This window comes from Hylobates moloch, unplaced genomic scaffold (assembly GCF_009828535.3).
Source record: "Hylobates moloch isolate HMO894 unplaced genomic scaffold, HMol_V3 SCAFFOLD_3, whole genome shotgun sequence".
In the NCBI taxonomy this organism is placed as follows: domain Eukaryota; kingdom Metazoa; phylum Chordata; class Mammalia; order Primates; family Hylobatidae; genus Hylobates; species Hylobates moloch.
The window spans coordinates 52,239,228-52,255,825 of record NW_026652278.1 but is presented as its reverse complement, the minus strand read 5'-3'; the positions used below and the strand labels follow the sequence as shown (position 1 = coordinate 52,255,825).

Genomic DNA, 16,598 nt, shown 5'->3' with positions numbered 1-16,598 from the left:
TCAGATCCTCTTAAAAAGGTTTTATTTCTCAACTCTTCTTAGACATCTGTCGAGCTGCCGATCTGAGCTAGATATTAATGCTGCACTGGAGACTCTACATGTAAATTTGAATTCTGCTTGCTATGGTAGTGAGGCTTGCCTGCAAATTCTTTGCCTAGCTCTGGCTGTGAACACATTTCAATTTCCAGGCATAAAACTGAAGTCAGAACACTCAGCAAGCATCATGAATATTTTGTAGACATCTCACCTGAGCAGAGAGAAAGTGACTTAATGTCTAATGCTTGTAAATAGGTCACAGTAAGGCCTGTCCTTTGCCCAACCAGGAGAGACATTTTCATTCTAGCAGTCAACTTTTGTAGATAATAACTGCCACAAGATTAACTATTTAGTGGTTTTTTGGCACTGAGAAAGACCAATGTTTAAGAGAGATATTTTGATAATTTTTCAAAATTGCATTGTAATCAATTAAACCTTTAAAACTTTTTAAGAGCACTTATAAACTAAGATTTCACTTGGAAAAGAAAGGGACAACAGAAAAAAAAAGTCTTAAAATAGAGGCCAGAATTGCTAATAACCACCATATTGTACAATAATGCCCATATGCCCAGATACTGGGTAATGATTACTCTGGTTTGGATACAAACAATACAGAGTAAGACAAAACTATTTCAAGCCAATTTTTAAATTATTTTAGTATGTTATAAAAGTTGCGTATGTTCCTTAGGGAACATTTATTATAGAAAATATAAACAGACATTGAGAAAAAAAATCGCCAATCATAATCCTGTCATCCAGAGATAACCCGGTATGATGAATGTGATTTTTTTTTATATACTTTAAGTTCTAGGGTACATGTGCACACTGTGCAGGTTTGTTACATATGTATACATGTTCCATGTTGGTGTGCTGCACCCATTAACTCATCATTTACATTAGGTATATCTCCTAATGCTATTCCTCCCCCCTCCCCCCTCCCACCACCCCACAACAGGCCCTGGTGTGTGACATTCGCCCTCTTGTGTCCAAGCATTCTCATTGTTCAATTCTCACCTATGAGTGAGAACATGTGGTGTTTGGTTTTTCGTCCATGCCATAGTTTGCTGAGAATGATGGTTTCCAGCTTCATCCATGCCCCTGCAAAGTACATGAACTTACCCTTTTTTATGGCTGCATAGCAATTCCATGGTGTATATGTGCCACATTTTCCTAATCCAGTCTATCATTGATGGACATTTGGGTTGGTTCCAAGTCTTTGCAATTGTGAATAATGCCGCAATAAACATATGTGTGCATGTGTCTTTATAGCAGCATGATTTATAATCCTTTGGGTATATACCCAGTAATGGGATGGCTGGGTCAAATGGTATTTCTAGTTCTAGATCCCTGAGGAATCGCCACACTGACTTCCACAATGGTTGAACTAGTTTACAGTCCCACCAACAGTGTAAAAGTGTTCCTATTTCTCCACATCCTCTCTAGCACCTGTTGTTTTCTGACGTTTTAATGATCGCCATTCTAACTGGTGTAAGATGGTATCTCACTGTAGTTTTGATTTGCATTTCCCTGATGGCCAGTGATGATGAGTGTTTTTTCATGTGTCTGTTGGCTGCATAAATGTCTTCTTTTGAGAAGTGTCTGCTCATATCCTTTGCCCACTTTTTGATGGCGTTGTTTGATTTTTCTTGTAAATTTGTTTGAGTTCTTTGCAGATTCTGGATATTAGCCTTATGTCAAATGAGTAGATTGCAAAATTTTTCTCCCATTCTGTAGGTTGCCTGTTCACTCTGATGGTAGTTTCTTTTGCTGTGCAGAAGCTCTTTAGTTTAATTCGATCCCATTTGTCAATTTTGGCTTTTGTTGCTATTGCTTTTGGTGTTTTAGACATGAAGTCCTTGCCCACGCCTATGTCCTGAATGGTATTGCCTAGGTTTTCTTCTAGGGTTTTTATGGTTTTAGGTCTAACATTTAAGTCTTTAATCCATCTTGAATTAATTTTTTTATAAGGTGTAAGCAAGGGATCCAGTTTCAGCTTTCTACATATGGCTAGCCAGTTTTTCCCAGCATCATTTATTAAATAGGGAATCCTTTCCCCATTTCTTGTTTTTGTCAGGTTTGTCAAAGATCAGATGGTTGTGAATGTGACTTTAGAGCAAAGATTATTTTTTTTGTGCATTGCATAAATTAGGTCAGCTTTTTTCAAATTTGATTGACCCTGCAACTAAACACAAATATAGCAGCTGAACACATGCCTATGGTCCACCCAAAACATACTAAGTCAATAGACTCTTTCCAGGTTACTGTCCTTACTGTATTTTCAGAAGACTGCCTAAGTGGTTCTGATGCACAATCACAACTGAAAATTATTGCATTAGATAATAAAATGTGAATAAAAGAATATTGAATTGAAAGAAGTGGTTAAAAAGGGAATCCACAAACTGGATATATGATTTATTCTTCTCAACTGCAGAATATACCCACATTCCTTAAAACCTTAAATCAGCATCAGAGAACTTTCAAACACACATTGCTTTTGTGTAGAAGGAAAGCTCCAGCCTGATTCTTCTTGAAACTCTCTGCTTCATGTACCTCCAACTCTAGCTCTAGACTACAAGGTAATTGTCAAATGTGTGTATTCTATCTGTGGATTCAAACCTCTCCATTAACTGGCAATGTGTTGGCTAGTATATTCATTTGCATAGCATTCAAACTCTTAACTCCAAGTCCTAGATTCAGAATTTCTTTTGCATTATAATTTCTTTTAACAAAAGACCATGAGATCTGTGAAGGAAAAAAGGAAAGCTTTCTTTTCTATTTAAAAAATCAATCTGTAGATCAGGGAGGCATAGTCTTCAATACAAGTGAAAGATACTCTCCAAAGAACAAAGTGTTTGGCTTAAGTAGAGAAAATTCCTGCCCCACTTCTCAATCAGGTCCATTAATGCAAAGGATGGATTCAAGCTTGTTCAATTCTGATTCGTTGAGGCACTTGACCCCTGATTGGCTGGCTTTCCAAGCCCCAAACCAGAAGTATTTGTCATATATATATATATTTTTTTTTCCAAACAGCCTGTGGGGGAGTTCTGGCAACAATTTATCTTGGCTTTGGTTACAGGAACTGTTCTGGCTCAGGTACATGAAGTAGGATGTTTGTCAGGAGCTGCCTTTCCAAGAACAAAGGGCATATGACCATTCTCTCGCTCCCACCATAGACACTTGGTTCTATTTTTATAAATTTGGGTGTCTCTATCAGCTATAGGGATATCTGATCTGGAGAGCATGGGGTCTTATTGACAGTTTCATTTCACTTTGGGAACACTTGTCTGTAACTCATCTTTTTTTGCTTAGGCCTCTTACTTTCTTCTTAGAAATTCATCCTTCATCCTCTAGCCTAATGGAATCACCTACTAGGCTAATCACCTTGGGCCAACCCTAGGCTAATGCTGTTGCCCATGTTGCTCCTTCAAACTCAGATTCTAAGGGATACGGAATAACTCAGTAAAACTGACCTGTTGGACATCCTTTTTGGAGGTACTCTTTTATTCTTCTTCAAGGCTCTATGCATATATTTATATGCACTAAAGTGTACCTTTTTGTTTGTTCATTAAACACATATTGATCAAGCACTGATTATGTCCAAGGTACAGTGAGTCCTCATTAATATTGTGGGTAGGTTCTTGGAAACTGCAACTTTAAGCAAAATACAAATAATGAAACCAATTTTACCAAAGCTAATGGAGGTAAATAAGAGTTAAGTTTCTAATGCATTTTTCTGATCACAAAAACATCACCAAACTTCAAAATAAAGAGAAAGACACTTCTAATATTCAACACTGAATAAAGGTGAGCTATATATACATTTCAGAAAAGTGAATAAAAACAAGTGAGATCATTATTTACCTACTATTCTAGCTCAGGGTTGTGAGTGCCCTGAGGCTATTCAAGCAGATTGGGTTCACAAGGCAGGACTCAATCTTGGTAGGTCACCATTCAAACACAGAGTGCACTCACACACACACCCACAGTCAGTCAGACTGGGACAATTTAGATGCACCAGTGAACCTAACATGCACATCTGTGGGATGTGGGGGGAGAACCTGGGGGAAAAAACCCACACAGATATGGAGAGAGCATGAAAACTCCACACAGCCAGTGCCCCAGCTGGGAATTAATTTTTTCCCCTTCATCTACATTATAACAAAATGATATTGAAAATAAGTTATTTGAGGACCTACTATACTACCTGGGCCTTAAGAATACACCAGTCAATAGAACATACAGTGTCCCTACACACGAGGCCTGCAATTTAGAGGAGTAATGCAGAAAAGAAAGCAACCAATATGTAATATATCAGATAGCGATTAGTGCTATGAAGAAAAATAAAGCTGCTTAAGGAGATGGGATATGTTGGCCATTTTATTAAAAAATCGTGATAAAAAGGCCTCTCTGAGAAGTACGGTGGCTATTGTTAATAAGGCTACAGATACATATGGATGAGGAAAGCAGTGTGTGTGTATCTGGAGCATAGTGGCAGGAAGAGGGGTAGGAGATGAGGCTGGTGAGACATTGGAGAGGGGAGTTTAACTACAGCCTTGTAGATCTTGGTAGTACTACAGAATTTACTCTTAACTGAAGAGTAATTGAAGGATTATAATCCTGGGAAGTAATTGAAGGATTTTGAACACAAGAGAAATATCTGACATCTATTTTTACAAGGACACTACTGTCTGCTGAAAGGAGATCCTGTAGAGGGGGAGAGGGTGAAGGCTATTGCAAACATTTAGGTGAAGGTTAACAAGCACTTGCATGAGACTGGTGGGAGTGGCAGTGGTGATGAAATGTCAGGTTTTGAAGATAGATCTGCCTGGATTCAGGATGGAGTAGAAGAAGGTAGGTATAAGAGAAAGAGAGGAGTAAAGGATGACTTCAAGATATTTCCTATGTTTCTTACAAATAATGCTGTATAAAATATTTTTGTATATACCTCTCTGAGTGAATATGGAATGCCTCTAAGATGTACATTTAGGAATATATTTTTTAAATGTAAGTTCATGAACATTTTTGAATTATTAAAACTTTCACAGTTACTCTCTAAAGCGGTTACAACAATTGATATCCAACTATTTAATTGTATATTGTGTTGCTCCAATTCTTCACCGTGTCTAAATGTACATCTTAAGTTTAGCATATCTGATAAATATGATAAAATATTTCATGACCTTCTTAATTTTTGCTTCTATAATAGAGAAGTGAGTTTTGTTTGTTTGTGTGTTTTTGTTTTTGTTTTTGTTTTTGTCGAGACTGAGTTTTGCTCGTCACGCAGGCTGGAGTGCAATGGTGCTATCTCAGCTCACTGCAACCTCCAACTCCTGGGTTAAGCAATTCTCCTGCCTCAGCCTCCCAAGTAGCTGGGATTACAGGTGCCCACCACCATGCCGAGGTAATTTTTGTATTTTTTGTAGAGACGGGGTTTCACCATGTTGGCCAGGCTGGTCTTGAACCCCTCAGCTTAGGTGATCCACCCACCTTGGCCTCCCAAAGTGCTGGGATTGCAGGTGTGAGTCACAGCGCCCGGCCTTAGTATTTTTTATATTTATTCACCTTTTATCTGCTCTGTCTTCTTTGTTCATATCTTTGATCAATTAGTTCTACTGGACTGTTATTTCTTTTTAGTCAGCTAATAAATAATGTGGGTGTGTTTGTGCGTGTGTGGTGTGTACGTGTTCACTTAATTTATGGTATATTTTGTTGTAGAGCCATGTTTAATATTGATGTTTCCCAATTAACTTACTTTTCGTGTGTTTTAATTAAAAATTATTTTATGCTCTGAGGTTACAAAGATACTCTTGTTTATCTTCTAATTTTTTGAAGGTTTACTTCTTACTCACGGTATGTGTCTAACATAGTGGAGTGGGGCCCTGTTCGATAAGTACCTCAAAGACCTAGGCTATGTTAGCTCTGCTATCTTTCAGAGGTACCATCTGGAACATTTACCCTCTTTCGTTAATGCTGTCACAGAAGAGAGAATGGAGAGCTCACACCCACTCTTCACGTTACTTCCACTCACAGCACATGGGCTACAATTTTACATGGCTTGATTAACTTCAAGTTGACTTGGAAGTGAAATCTTCAATTTCCCTGGGCAGAGGGAAAAACTTGATATTTACAAGAACTAGTAATGTCCACAACATAAACATTTTTCTATGACTATTTACTAGTCCATTTGTTCCTCACTAATTTGTGATTTCAGAAATAAATCCCATTGATATATATATACATATATATATACACACACATATATACATATATACACACATATATATACATATACACACATATACATATACATATATGCACACATATATACATATATACACATATACATATATACATATATATGCACATATATACATATATACACACATATATATATAGCATATTTGCCTATTCATTTTATTTTTTTTTCCATTGCTCTATTTGGCAAATTTTGCATGTTAATATAACTATTCTTTTAAAAGAAGTTCTTATATGTGAGAAGGTGGATAACCTAGTTTGTTCTTCTTCGATGTTTTCTTCTTGTCTATAATTGGCTCTTAACTAATGTATACATTTTAAAAGCAATATGTCAAGTTCCATGAAGAATCCTGTTGAGGTTTTGACTCAAATTGCATTGACTTGGTGGATTCATTTGAGAATAAACTACATGGTTAAGATGTTGAGTCTTGGCTAGGCATGGTGGGCCATGCCTATAATCCTAGCACTTTGGGAGGCAAAGACAGGTGTATTACTTGAGTCCAGAAGTTCAAGACCAGCCTGTGCAACATGGCAAGACCTTGTCTCTACAAAAAATAAAAAAATTATGCAGGTGTGGTGGTGTGTTCCTGTAGTCCCAGCTACTCTGTAGGCTGAGGTGGGAGGATCAATTGAACCCGGGAAATGGAGGTTCCAGTGAGCCAAGATCATGCTACCATACACCAGCTTGGGCGAAAGAGCAAGACCCGGTCTCAAAAAAACAAAAAATGTATATATATATGTTTTATGTTTATCTCTATACACACCTGTCAAATCTTTCATCAAATTTTTTTCTAGGTACCTTACAGTTCCTTATTTCCTTCCTTCCTATTTTAAATGGTGTCTTTGGTGTGTATATAGAAATGCAATTGATTTCAAGTATTGATTTTTGAGTTCAGCAACCTTGCTGAACTCTTGTAAATTTCTAAATTATTTGCAAAACTTTTGGCTTCTTTGTATATGTAATTATATCGTCTTCAAATCTATGTCTTTTCTCTCCCCAATTCTTAAAACTCTTATCTCATTATTTATTGTCTTGATTCACCAGTGAGGATCTCCAGTATGGAGTTGAGTAGTCATTGATAATATGTTTTTCCTGATTATAAACAGAATGCCATTAGGATATGTCACTATTCAGTGTGTTATTCGATGTAGATTTTTTGGTATTCTTTTTATCACGTTAAGTATTTCTCTTTCTGGTTATATTTACTTGAAAGTTTTATTGTAGATAGTTAAATTTGGATTTATTACACCAGAATTTCATTTGAATTTTTGAATCTCTTTTCTCTCTTTTCAAGGATGAAACAAGATGTGGGTTTTTCTATAATTTGTTTTATATGTGGTCTTTATTATCTTGTTGTTAATTTCCTGAAAATATTTCCTGACACTTAAAGCACATGACACTTTAATGTTTTTCATTTTTTAAAAAGGGAAATTTCAATGTATTAGTTGATTAGTAGATTAGCTCTTCTTTAACATTGATATGTTTTTGTGTTTTATGCTTATAAATCTGTATATATGTGTATAATACATGCACACCCTGCAAGTTTTGGCTGATACATTGCTTGCTTGAGAAATAAATTCAAAACCCAGAATTTTAAGTTATGCTAGTAATGCCCTGTTAATTTTAATTTCATTATAATTTGATAAATTTGAGCTCAGATCTTAAAATATTCAGAAGACGATTTTACTAAGATGGTATGAAGCAATGAAAAGCAAGCTAAATTAAGAGCAGCAGCTAATCACTTCCTTTTCCTTTTTCTGTAGTTATAAACGCCTCTCAGCTGCTTCACCACAAAGGTTGTAGATTAATTGCAGTTAATTCAAGGTGAAGACATTCTTTTTGGAGTTTTGCTTGCTGAGGCAGACAGCATCAGCCTCTTTTTGGCTACTCACCCATTAGAAATCCTATGTTTCTCATCAAGCTTTCTTAGTTAGCCAGATGCCTGTTGAAGCTCCTTGAAAAAACAAAACAAGAAAAACAAAAAGCTGAAAGGAATTTTTTTATACAATAAGATAAAAAAATAAGTTTAAGTAAAATCAGTATACTATGGTATTTTCTCAGCAAAGTTCAGCTAGGAATTTTCTGGTGTGAGGAACAGAACTTTCTTAGACTCCTAGTTTGGAGTTTGGTTTATGGTTTACTGATTCCTAAGGATCATGTCGTTGATAACCTGCCACTGTCATTTTATCACTGAGAGTAGATTCTATCTCTCCATGTAAATTAGCAACTGGATATTAAATCCTAAGAATTGCCTGGGTAGTATGAAATATGTCAGAAACATAGTCAAATCTCCATTAGTGCCATTGCCTCACTTCCTAAATTTCTTGTAGAAGTAATAAATACGGTATAATATGAAGGAAAAGCTTCTAAACATGTCAGTAAAATATCAGTTTTTATATAAATTCTTTAGGAAAAGGGAAAATAACCACTTATCACCTTTTTTTTGAAATGGAATTTAACTCTTGTTGCCCAGGCTGGAGTGCAATGGTGTGATCTTGGCTCACTGTAACCTCCACCTCCTGGGTTCAAGCAATTCTCTTGCCTCAGCCTCTGAAGTAGCTGGGATTACAGGCACCCAACCCCACACCAGCTAATTTTCGTATTTTTAGTAGAAATGGGGTTTCACTGTGTTGACCAGGCTGGTTTCAAACTCCTGACCTCAGGTGGTCCACCTGCCTCCGCCTCCCAAAGCGCTGTGATTACATGCGTGAGCCACTGCACTCAGCCTTGTTTTTGTAGAAGTTTCAAAATGACCATTAAGGGAAACAGAACACCTTGAACGCTGTTAAGAGTTAACAAATCTCCATCACCACTATCCCAGCTATCTACTTAGGAAACATGCTCATATAATTACCACTAACTGACGACAAACTAGTTCAGCTGAGATGCAAGTTTGTCTTCCAAATGATATTTTCTTAAGTGAACTGCTATTTGAGTATATTTGAAGAATTGATTATATATTTTATCTCCTAGATAGAGAGCGCTTTCAGGACAATTGCCTGTGCAGAATCTCCCCTAAGATACTTTTATTCTAGGCCAATTTGACAGTAATTGCTGGTGACACCATGCAAGGTAGGGTCTTGCCAAATCTGAACACCTTAATTATTGCTACATCATTGTCTCTATTTTCTTAAAATTGTCATCACTATTCCAAAAATGCTTACTGTGGCAATCTATTTTCTTCAGTTTGCAAAAATATTTATAACATTTCTGATTATGGAAATAACATCAGTATGGACACCTTCCCATTTTTCACTGTGAGAAAATGGAGTCAATGCCCTGTAAATACTATTTTTTCCTTAAATTTTTCAGCCTATTAGAATGTCAACTTATTTGCAAACACTCATCATATTGGTTGAAATTAATTGTTTGATTTCATAATCTGTAATAGATTATAAACTCCTACAGAGAAAATACTTCTTTATATTTAACTTTATATTTCCAATTCTAATCATCTAGATGACATTCCACGAGTCTGTTTATACCTTAATCCAATTAAACATTGTAGGTAAGCCAATGATATCTTATATTTAGTTTTCCCAAGACAATTAGTTTAGGTCAGTGCCCTAGTGTAATTGTTAGTAGTGATCTCTTTCTTACTCAAAAGTGTCCCAGTTCTTATTTTATTATGTTTTCTGTTACGACAAGTTTTTCTTGGAAGCAGTCTCTTATTTTGGATTTTCCCTGCTTGGCTTAGTTTGTTAATAGTTATATGTCAATTCCACATCAGGGCCAACCTCAAGCCTTGCCTCTCCAGTAGATAATTGAAAGAGCTGCTTAAATCTAAGAGAGTTATGTAACTAATGTTGGTTGTCTTTGGTGCCCTAAGCTGTTAATTATAAGGAGAAAACAATGTGATTTGATTAGAGGCAACATTTTATAACAGTAATGTTCTTGCCTGAGAGCAGTAAATAAGATGGCTTTGGGCATATTAATGTGTAGAAGCTTCAAACCAAATCAATAACAAACTATACAGGGGATGTCCTAAGAAATGCACTCTTGCCACAGAAGAAGGACCAGGAATGACATGTGAAAAAGAGGTCTATTGTAGTCTTTTATCAAAGGACTCCTGGAGGCTCTTCTGACCTGGAATGATGCCTTTTGTACAAGAGGATCTCAGTCCAGTTTAATCAGCCAGTCTACAAAACAAGCAGGTATTTTTTCCATCTCTAACTTGCCATTATAGCTTTTTTCTTTCAAACAGCAGGTCTGAGTCTGCCTACTTGGTAGTTAGACTAAATGACTTACAGACATGAATGCAGGATAATTGGTACAACTAATTCCTAGTCACAGGGCTTTTACCTCTACCTCACCCCAAGTAAAACAGAAAACATTTAGACAAACTGGATTTTCTAACCCTGTTCTCATTTCTCCCCTTAACACAGTACATAGACGCTGTGAAAAAGGTGAATAAAGAAAACCAGAATAACAAAAGGAGACTAATGTCTACAAATAATAAAACTGTTTCTATCAGTGTCTGAAGATATAGATTAAAGGAATTTACAGGTCCATGTAAACAACTGACAACTCACCAGAGCCCTACTATTACTGTCCTCTAAAACAAAGTCAGTAGCTGCCTATGTCCAGGTATAGTATTATAAGTATACTTGATGTGTTTAAGCCACTGTGAACTTCTCTGTGTACTAAGAAAGATGAAATGCACTAGACAATTAAGGATATTATTTTTTTCAGGCTACGGCAATAAGGAAAATGCTCATTAATGAGGAACATCTCAAAGAAAAGGAAGGGACCTCTGATCAAAAAGCTCACAAAAGAAGAAACAGATAATCTTGACAAGACTATAACTATTTAAAAAAACTTTAATCAGTAATTCATAATCTTATAAAACAGAAGCATCAGGTTAGGATGATATCAATGGTAACTTTCACCAAACAGTTAAAGAAAAAATTTTACCAATTTTTCATTATCTCTTCAGTAAAATAGGAGCTGAGAGAATTCTCCCTAATTTATCTTATGAGGCCAGTATTGCCCTAATACCAAAACCAGAAAAAGGCATGAAAAGAAAGGAAAACTACAGACCAATATCTTTTACAGATGCAAAAATATTCAACAAAATATTAGTAAATCAAATCTAATAATATAAAAATATTCAACAAAATATTAGTAAATCAAATCTAATAATATTTGAAAATAATCACACATCATGATCAAGTGAGATTGACTTCAGGTATGTGAGACTTTCTCAACATTCAAAAAATCAGTCATTGCCATTCACCACATCAACGAGCTGAAGGAAAATTGTATGATCACACCAATTGATTCAGAAAAATAATTTGACAAATCCAACATTCATCATTATAAAGCCTGTCCTCAAACTAGAAATAGGGAGTAACTTCCTCAGCATGACTAACAGCATCTACAAAAACCTATAGCTAACATTATACTTAACTGCGAGAAACTAGATGCTTTTCCATTAAGATTGAGAGCAAAATGGGAATGTCTTTTGTCACTATTTCATTTCAGCATCATACTGGATATTTTAACTAATGACATAAGATAAAAAGTAAAAGTATTTGTATTGGGAAGGAAGAAGTAAAACTGTGTGTATGGATGGCATTAGTGTATATTTAGATAACCCTAAGGAATCTGAAAAAAAAAAAAAAGAGAGAAAAAGAGACAACCTCCTAGAATTAATACATGAGATTAACATGGTCACAGAGGCCAAGATAAGCATACACAAATCAATTTGTTTCTGTATTTTAGCAATAAACTGTAAATGCTGAAATTAAAAATGCAATACCATATGTAATCACTGAAAAAATAAAACCTGAAGTGTACATTTAACCATATATGTACATGACTTGTATGCAGAAGATTTCTTCAAAATGCTAATGAAAGAAATCAAAGAAAATCTAAATAAATAGTTACATGGCATACAAAGTTTGGAAGATTTGATACAGTGAAGATCTTAATTCTTTCCAAGTTGATACACAGGTTTAGCATAATTCCTTTCAAAATCCCTGCAAGGTTTTCGTATACATAGATCAAGAATATCTTAAAATTTATTTGGAAAGGTAAAGGAACTAGGATAGATTAAATGATTTTGAAGTGAAGAATAAAGTGGGAAGCATGAGTCTACTTGATTTCAACACTTTATAGCCACAGTAATTAACCCTGTGTGGTACTGGGACTGGGATAGACACATAAATCAATTGAACAGAATAGAACTCCCTCAAGTAGACCCCCTAAGTATGGCCAACTGATTTATTTTTGAAAAAGTAAAGGAGCTAAATGAATAATTAGATATCCCTAGGCAAAAAAAGCCTCACTTGAAGTCTTGCATCTCATACAAAAATTATGTCCAAAAAATCACAAAGTTAAATATAAAACATAAAACTATAAAACTTGTATTAAAAATAGGAGAAAACCTTCAGGATCAATAGTTACTCAAAGCATTCCTAGACATGACAAAAAAAGCATGATCCTTCAAAGAAGATACTGATGTATTGGACTTAATTAAAATGCTTTAATGTTGCTTTGTAAAATACTCTGATAAAGATTTGTACACTAAGAGAAAAGGTCATCATCTTATTTTCTCCCAGAGAGGCTAAGGACAGAATTGAAACAATCTTGAAATACCCTCATCCTTCCCCTTGTACAATTTGGAGCTATTTCCCAGATCCAGTATTGAGTTTCGGGGCAAATCTGACCCTCATTAATGAGAAGGGCATGGTTTTGAATAAAGGAGCTTAGTCCAGAGGCCAGTGATTTCCTATTCACCCTGCTGCAATCATCTCTGGAGGTTTTTATGCTTTTTTTTAATGTGCTGTGCTTTTCTGGTGGTGGAAGTAGCTGTCAATCCAAGTAACTCACTTTCCTCTTAACCAGGCCTCAACTTTGTACTGGCAGCATTTTTAGTTATGGAACAATAATGAGGTGGTTCTTTCTTTCTCTCTGGCTCTTCTTCTCTCTGTCTCATATGATATACTTTTTGTTTCCCATCTCAACAAATATGAGTTTGTTTTAATCATCAGAGTAGTTACCTATGATTGATGACTGACTATGACTGTGATGAAGGCATCTCATCCGGTGTTATTTTTTATACCTCACAACAATAGGGTGGGGAATATATTACTCCCATAGCCCCTCAATCTTACAGGCGCAAACACTATGGCTGAGAGGGTTTCAGTAGTTTGCTTAAGTAACCCCTGCCATAGACCTAAGGCGCTACTACTGTGGGACTCTCCAAAAACTGTCCTGGGTCTCAGGTGAGTCAGAGAGGATCTGGGTGGGGCTTCCGAGGACACTCCTCTTTTCTTTGCTTCCAAGGGAGACATTATCCAGAGCAGGGGGAGGGCTTCAGCTCATCACACTGCCACACACATACATGTGGCTGATTGAAATAATCCTGAGAGTAGTTTGAGATGGCTCTTCCAGAAGAGTGACAAACTGTAGGCGTCAGTCTCAGGCCTCTTAATAAACTGAGGATCTAAACCTAAGGTCCGCTACAGAAGACACTCGGCATGGCATGCAGACTCTTTTTTCTTTTACATTTCATATCCATAATTCCATGTATTATCTCATTAATATATTATAGATGATAAAAATAGTACACATATATATAAGACAGAGGGAGAGAGAGATCAGTCTGGAAATGTTGACCTGAGTGAGCTGTGTCATGGGAGAAATAGGGATAGAGAACAACCCAGGCAGAGCACAGTGGCATGACAGATTGGGATGCTTTGTAAGAACTGAAAATAGATTGGTTTGTTGAGGGGGAAAAAAGCCAGAAGAGAGTGGCAAAACATGTCTGAGAGTCAGGCTGGGCCAGCCCACAGAGGCACTTGTGCTATAGGAGGAGTACTGTAAATATGAGAAACATCAAAAGGTTTAAGCAATTGTGTATTTTAGAAAGATTATTCTGGAAGTTGTGTGTAAATTAGAAGTGTGAAGCGTGTAGGTGCTAAAGCAGAAGAAAAGAGAGAAAAAAGTAAAGAGCGAGACAGAGAGAGAAAGGAGGAGGTGGAGGCATACGAGTTATTGCCATAATTCAAGAAAGAGATGGGCCGGGCGTGGTGGCTCAACCTGTAATCCCAGCACTTTGGGAGGCCAAGGCAGGCAGATCATGAGGTCAGGAGATCGAGACCATCCTGGCCAACACGGTGAAACTCTGTCTCTACTAAAAATACAAAAAAATTAGCCGGGCATGGTGGCGGGCGCCTGTAGTCCCAGCTACTTGGGAGGATGAGGCAGGAGAATGGCATGAACCCGAGAGGCAGAGCTTGCAGTGAGCCAAGATCGTGCCACTGCACTCCAGTCTGGGCAACAGAGCCAGACTCCGTTGAAAGAAAAAGAAAGGAAGGAAGGAAGGGAGAGAGGGAGGGAGGAAGGAAGGAAGGAAGGAAGGAAGGAAGGAAGGAAGGAAGGAAGGAAGGAAGGAAAGAAGGAAGGAAGGAAGGAAATGATGAGCTCCTGAACTAAGGCAGCTGTATTGAGATGGATAAGAGGAAATGAATTCAGAGATCCTAAGAAAAAAGAACTGACAATTCTTGTACAAATCAATGGAGAATTACATTTAAAACATGGTCTTTTCCATTTGTGCTCTAAAAAAAGTGGGGTTTTTTGTTTTGTTTTTTAAACAAGAAAAACTACAGTTTTCTCCTTAGAGTAAAATGTACTTTCCCCTCAAAGTAAAAAAACAGTTTACCTTTAAATGGTTATTAGTCTAATGTGTCATTTTGAAATACACCTTATATCCAGGACATCTTTAGTTTTGAGGAATATTCACAGCTCCTAAACAGTATTTTCTGGGCTGTACTACTTAATATTCCTTAAATGTCCTCTTACTATTAAAAAATTTAGATTAGGAAATGAACTTGTCGGAGTTGATTTTTATAGTTTGGACATATTAAAATGTTGTATTAAATTTAGGTTTGATGTGTTTTCCAATAAAGAAAAAAGACTCTAGTTTTTAAAGATACCTTCTCTGGTTAACAAGGGAGACCCAAAGTGCCAAGTATCTAATCATCTCCGTGGTGCTGAGTGATGGGAGGCCACTTAGGTATCAGGGTATCTTTTTTAGACAAAAAATAAACCATTTGTTTTTTGGAAATGCTTTTCTCTTTGTTAAGTACAGAAATCACTTACCCCATTAAACTAACACTTTTTTTGTCATACCAGTAATGGCAGCAAGGGAGAGAAAGTTTAATTTTTGCACAAGCAATTTCATGCAGTCGTCATTAATATCTAGGAAGTAAATGTTGAGTTTAATGCTGTCCTGGTTTCTAAATAAAACGAAGTCAGATTGCACCCTTGGAGAATGAAAATCAGTGCCTTGTTTAACACTGTGAGGATGACAAGAGAAAAGAATTGACTCATTCCCCTTGAAGCATTCCAGCAAGGGTTATTTGCTATTCAAAATGTGCAAAGAAATGGGAGTCTCTTGTAATAACAAGAGGAACATGAAGATAAAAACTTAAGTTTTATCCTTTTTTTTCCTTTTACCATTAAAAATAATCATAATGTTTGTCATTGCATTTGGACAATATGTGCCAACTCTTTATGATACAATTCAGTATAGAAGAGGCAGAAACTTTTCCTTCAGCTGGCATTTACAGGATTAAAACAAACAACAACAACAAAAAACGAAAAACAGAAAACAGAGCTTTTTTTCTTTTTTTTTTTTTTTTTTACCTTCCTTGAGCATGATCTCTTTCTTGCCTTGGAGTTATTTTCCTAACTCCACGGTTGCTGTGTGTAATGATTTGGCAACATGCCATGATCTCTTCAGGCTTCACTTTCGTTATCTCTACAGGATGGTTCCAGTTCTAGTCAGGAAAATCTTTTTTATGCTTTGGAAGAAAATAGACAAATTCAGAGATTCATACAATCTAAGAGTTGCAAAAGCCTCTAAGATCTAGTCCATTTAGGTTACAGAAATGTAAGTTCCTCCCTATTCTTTTACAAAAAAACATAAAAATAGAGTCTATGTGATTTTTGAACAAATAAATGTCCAGGAGGAGATTCGTAAGTACCCATTTTCTTCCTACTTGCATGAATGCAGTCTATCTTCTGGAAATGGGCACCTGCCACACAGTGTATACTATTTAAGATCAACAGATAAAAATAAAAGTCTGATTCTCATCAAAAGAAAAAACTGTTAAGGAAGATTATTCTAACCACCAGAGTCTTTCAAGAATTAAATAAGCTGAAAGTTTTCAAGTGGCTGGAAATATTCAAAAAGAAATTATGTAGAAGGCATCCTGGCCCTGGGGAGGTAACTGACTCTAAGGTTTAAATCTCCAGCCCCTTTCCTAATGACACTGTATTATGGCCATTACTAAAG

At 36.3% G+C, this 16,598-nt stretch overlaps 1 long non-coding RNA gene across 1 annotated transcript in view; it reads right to left on the bottom strand.

The window, feature by feature from the left end:
• Positions 1-8,168: 8,168 nt before the first annotated feature.
• LOC116458104 (uncharacterized) overlaps positions 8,169-16,598 on the bottom strand; it is a 399,126-nt gene continuing 390,696 nt past the window's right edge. The window contains exons 6-7 of the long non-coding RNA XR_004245192.2: positions 15,947-16,104; positions 8,169-8,246 (exon numbers count right to left, since the gene is read on the bottom strand). This is a non-coding gene — a long non-coding RNA (uncharacterized LOC116458104). The remainder of the gene's footprint in view (positions 8,247-15,946; positions 16,105-16,598) is intronic.